Consider the following 6,000-nt stretch of genomic DNA (forward strand, 5'->3'; position numbering starts at 1 on the left):
AGGGACTACAGCCTGCAGCACCCTTATACCAAAAGAGAGGTCTGTGGAAGCACCTAGGTCTAGCCTATAATGACTATAAAAGGTGCTCGGAGAGGACCAAGTAGCCGCCTTACATATCTGGTCGATGGAGACTTCTGATCTTTCGGCCCATGAGGTTGCCATTGCCCTGGTGGAATGCGCCCTCAGCTTTCCGGGTGGCGACCTGCCCTTTGATGTGTATGCTATTGCAATCGCCTCTCTAATCCATCTGGCTAGTGTATTTTTTGATGCTCTACAACCTTTTCTGGGGCCTTGATGAGAGATAAATAGGGCATTATCTTTCTTCCAGGGATCAGTGACTGACAGATATTCTATGAGGCCTCTCCTGACATCCAGGGTGTGTAGTTTCCTTTCCTTCTCATTAGTTGGATTAGGGAGGAAGGATGGCAGAACTATCTCCTGCGTCCTATGGAAACTAGAAACTACCTTTGGCAAGTACGCTGGATCAGGTCTGAGTATTACCCTATCCTCTTTAAACTGTAAATAAGGAGGACACCTAGATAAGGCCTGAATATCGCTTATTCTGCGAGCTGATGTCAGAGCTACCAGGAAGGCTACCTTGAGGGACAGGATTTTTAGGGAAGCCGACGAGATAGGTTCGAATGGAGTCTCTGTCATAGCAGTGAGGACTAGGTTCAAGTCCCACGGCATAAACCTATCCTTCATTATTGGCCTGGATCTACCTGCTGCCTTAATGAATCTGCTTATCCAATAATTACCAGCAATGTTGCAGCTAAACAGAGCCCCCAAGGCTGACACTTGTACTTTAAGGGTACTGGTAGAGAGTCCCATGTCTAGACCTTTTTGTAGGAACTCTAATATCTGCATTATAGGTGCTGAATCCCCAGCGATTACTTCTGAGTTTTGAAGGAATTTTTTCCAAATCCTGACGTAAATTTTTTTGTAATGATTTTCCTACTTTTTAGAAGGGTGTTAATTAGGTCTGTGGAGAAACCCTTTTCTTCTAATAATGACCGTTCAAACTCCACGCCGTCAGATGAAGGCCAGCCACCTGAGGATGGAAGACTGGGCCCTGGGACAGGAGATCCGGGATGTCCGGCAGAACCCAAGGATCGGACACCGACATGGTCCTGAGGCATGAGAACCATGCTCTCCTGGGCCAAAACGGAGCGATAACTATCACCCTTGCTCTGTCTTTCCTGATTTTCCTCATCACTAGGGGTAGAAGAGATAGGGGAGGGAAGGCGTAGGCTAGTTTGAAGTCCCAGTTTATCAGGAAAGCATCTACCGCCAGAGGATTTTCTCTGGGATTCAGGGAGCAGAATTGTTCCAATTGAGTGTTGTCTCTGGTGGCGAATAGGTCTACCTCTGGATATCCCCACTTTTGAACAATCAGTTTGAATATGGAGGTGTTTAAAGACCATTCCCCTTGCTTTAGCCGATTGCGGCTTAAAAAGTCTGCCGTGATGTTGTCTTTTCCTTTTATATGCAATGCTGTTAAAGATAGGAAGTATTGTTCTGCTAGATGGAACAACCGTTCTGCTACCAACATCAGGGGTCTGGAACGAGTCCCGCCTTGGCGATTGATGTATGCCACGGTGACCTGATTGTCGGAGAACACTCGCACATGATGGCCCTGTAGATACACAAGGAGCTTTTTAGCTGCCTGTTCTACTGCCGTTAATTCTTTTAGGTTAGATGACATTCCTAACTGATGATGTTGCCATCGGTCCTGGACTAAAATTTCACCCATATGAGCTCCCCAACCGTAAGGACTAGCATCCGTGGTGACTATGCGGGTTACGTTATACTCCCAGGGCACCCCTTTTAATAAGTTATCCTTGTGTAACCACCACTCTAGGGACTCCCTTGTGTTACGGGATAAGGTTAGCTGACCCTCCAAGTAACCTCCAAGGACTTTTTGATGTAATAAGACCTCGCTCTGTAGTTTCCTTGCATGAAACTGGGCCCACTGGACTGCCGGGATACAGGCCGAGAGAGAGCCTAGAAGGGACATGGCTTTTCTGAGGGACATGGTGGGGTTATTGGAGGCGTTCAGGATCTGATAATGGAGGCGAACAAGCTTGTCCGGAGGCAGACGGCATTCCTGTTTTTCAGAATCCAGGGTTAGGCCCAAAAATTGCTGGACTTTCATTGGCTGCAACCGGGACTTTTTGACGTTCAGCAACCATCCTAACCGTTCTAGGGCAGACATTGCCTTTTGTAGCTGTTGTAAACAATGGTTCGCCGTTTTACCTACAATAAGAAAATCGTCCAGGTAGGGGATCACCAGAATGTTTGATTCACGTAGATGGGCCATGACCTCCGCTATCACCTTAGTAAACACTCGGGGAGCGACTGCCACTCCAAAAGGGAGGGCCGCATATTGGAAATGTCGAATTGACCCATCCAAATGAACCGCCACTCTGAGGAACCGCTGATGGCCTGCATGGATGGGTATATGGTAGTATGCGTCTTTTAAATCTAACACCACCATGAAGCAATTTTGGAACAGCAATTTTATTGCAGATTTAATCGTTTCCATCTTAAAGGGACGTATGACCAAAAATTTGTTGAGGGCTTTAAGGTTAATTATTGTCCTAAAGGAGCTGTCCGGTTTGCGGACCAGGAACAGAGGGGAGTAGAATCCCTTCCCCCATTCTTCCTCTGGAACCTCTATCAGGACTTTCTTAGCGCACAGGATATGAACCTCGGCTTCCAGGGCAGCTTGTTCTGCCGCAGATGACCTGAGTGGGGTGATTTTAAATTGATCAAGGGGAACCCTAGAAAACTCTAGTCGTAGTCCCACGGCTATTATCCCCAATATCCAGCTGCTATTGGAGATCAGAGACCAGGATGGGTAGAAGGCAGCTAGTCTCCCTCATACCGGGGCCACTAGTCATTGGGGTGGCTTTTTCGTGTCCCGAGCTGGACCTTCCTGGTGCCCTCCCCCAAACATGAATCCTGTACCTTTCCTTTTTTTATCATCCCATCTGCCCTGATCTCTGGACGGCCTTCTCCGGAAAACCCCTTTCCTGGCGAAGGGACGTCTGTACGAGGGGTTCGGGAGACTGGGAAATTTCTTTTTGTCATCTCCAGCTTTCTCCAACAATTCGTCCAAGACGGGACCGAATAGGTACTCCCCCTCGCAGGGAATGGAACAGAGACGGGACCGGGTTTGAATATCTTCTGGCCAGCATTTTAACCAGAGCGCTCTTCGCGCTGCATTAGACAGACCTGCGGCTTTTGCCGCCATTCTTGCAGAGTCTGCAGAAGCATCGGCTAAAAACGCTGCGGCATTCTGAATGATGGGTAAATTTTTCCGAATAGATGATCTTGAAGCTCCATCTCTTAGTTCGGAATCTAGTTGATCTAGCCAGACCATCATGGATCTGGCTGTACAGGTGGCAGCTACCGCTGGTCTTAACGCGCCTGCTGACATCTCCCATGTCCCTTTAAGGAAAGAATCCGCTTTCTTATCTAACGGATCTTTCAGGGAGGCCATATCGTCAAATGGTATGGCGGATTTTTTAGATGCTTTGGCTACTGCAGCATCTAGTTTCGGGGCTTTATCCCATCTATTTACTACCGGGTCCTCGAAGGGGTATCTCCGCTTAAAGGCTGGTGGCATGGAGCCCCTTTTTTCCGGTCTCTTCCATTCTCTATCAATTAGGCTCTGAACCTTTTCGTTTAATGGAAAGGCTTTACGTTTTTTGGGGTCCAACCCCCCGAACATAATGTCCTGTGCTGAGAGCTCCTGTTTTTTGTCCGCTACCCCCATGGTGGACCATATAGCTTTCACTAATTTGTCCATCTGGTCTAAGGGGAAGCAGAACCGGCTAGAGTCTTCATCCGAGGAAGACGACGAGGAGGCCGAGGAGTCCGAGGAATTGTCCCCCTTCCCAGGGGCGACTGAGGCCTCCGAGCCTGAACCACTAGCCTCTCTTCTCCTAGAAGGTTCTCTTTGAGGTAAAGCTTTCATTTCTGCCCTGATCATGTCTCTCAGGTTTGAAGTGAAGTCAGGTGTCTCTTCCGCTACCTGCATAAACAGGGGAGAGTATAAGGGCCTGACAATCTACCCCTGGACTCCCTGTCCTTAATAACTCCTACCGTCTGCCGTATGCATGGCTGGCATAATTTTTTAGGGTGGCCATCTGGTAGGGGGGAACTACAGAGGGCACATTCCCTGTGTTTCTGTTTTCCCGTAACCTTCTTCCCCTGAAAAAAAACATAAAGGAACACTGCATCAGGGTACATTCACGGAGATCTCTTACCCATGCAGATGAGGCAGGTACCGGATCACGGAGGGAGGCAGGGGGGGTCCTTTCTGGAGGAACTTTCGCGGCTCTGGTCGCTGGTTCGTTTCTGTCTCTTCTGCTGGCCACTCGCCTGTTTCTGCGGGTGTTCCTGCGTCTCGTCCTGCTGGACTAAGGGGGCTTCCGACGTCTCCATTGCTGGGGCCTTCAGAAGCACCCCAGCGGCGTCCCCATCTGCCTTATATGGCCTCCTGTCCGGGTCAGCAGGCATACTGTCCTAGCACCACCCCCCGGCATTTGCGTTCCCTCCCCATGCTCCGGCCCCCCTCGCCTTCGCCGGGTCGCCGCGCGACCCCCGGACCGGCATGCACCCGCGGCGCGCGCCGGAGGCCGCCGGCACCCGACTTCCGGTATCGGCGCTATCGCTCCGCCCCTTCCGCCGCGTCACTTCCGCCGCTCACAGAGCCCTGCGGGAGCGCGCGCGAAGGAGCCGCGCAGGCCCGCCCGGAGTGCCAGCACCCCCCGCGCCCGCCGCCATGAGCCCGGCCAGGAGACAGCACTGACCCGGAGGACCGGGCCTGGGGAAGCGCACCGGGGCATACCTACCAGGTGCTGGCTCTGGAGACTGCATCCACCGGACCCTTGCTCCACCTGCTTCGTCCACTGCCGTGGTGACCTACCCGGCCCCACCGTGGCGCTTCCAGGGACCCCGCACTGACCGAGGTAGGAGACCCCCTCGCTACCTGGGTCGGTCAGCCGGCCTGGGTATTCCATGATGATCCTGACGGACGATCTGTAGAGAGTCCTGTCCTCTAGGAACAGGAAACCAACTGATGCGTGGGAGAGGTGCCACCCTTTTTGTATCTGTAGGTTTCCTGTTCCTAAAGGGCGGATCCCCTCTCTCAGGTGGTGCTGTCATGGACGACCGAATAAACAGCGGCTATCCAGCTAGTGGGAACTCGGAGAAAGAAGAGTCTTCCATCCTGCAGAGGCCAGTTACACAGCGGCCATCCTGCTAGTGGAATCCAGGGAAAAGACAGCCCTCCATTCAGCTTGCAGGAACTAGTGAAACTGCAGAAATCCACCTAGTGAGATTCAAGTCACCAGCTACACAGAGACTTAATGCAGCTACATCAATCTCTGCACAGCCAAGCATTCCCCCAAGACACCATGTCCCACAAATCACACAGGACAAAATCTGTTACTTCCATCTCCTCAAAGACTGTATCCATCAGCAGCGCGGTCGCCATTGCATGCGCAAATGCTGAAGCCGCCAAAATGCAAGCAAGCTATGCTGAAGAAGAGATGCAAATTAAATTAGAAAAAGCACACCTAGAAGATCAAGAGAGAAAGTCACACAGACAGAGAGAAGTCACGCTTAGAAAGAGATGAGCAAGAGAAAGACGCAGTTAGAGAAGGCATGTGTGGATGCCGCCTTAGAGAGCCTGGCAGTAAAAAGAGAAGCTGCTGCAGCCCTAGCAGAAGCAGAATCGCTAGAAGCCACGCACAACCCTGAGCTGCATAGCCAAAGCAGTACGTCAAGTCTGAAGTTGCCACTGCAAGATTCGCCTCAACGCACATCTCAGTATGTTAATGAACTTCCTGATCCAAACTATAACCAAGAACATGACACATCCAGTGAAGCGAGTGAGAGTCATCATGAGGCTCAGCTCCAGGAAAATGTGGAGCAAAACAATTCTGCTAATGACTACCTTGCCCCTCACCAGGTAACCAATGTGAATTG

This window comes from Dendrobates tinctorius, unplaced genomic scaffold (assembly GCF_039654945.1).
Source record: "Dendrobates tinctorius isolate UK_male_01 unplaced genomic scaffold, ASM3965494v1 ptg000008l, whole genome shotgun sequence".
Lineage (NCBI taxonomy): Eukaryota > Metazoa > Chordata > Amphibia > Anura > Dendrobatidae > Dendrobates > Dendrobates tinctorius.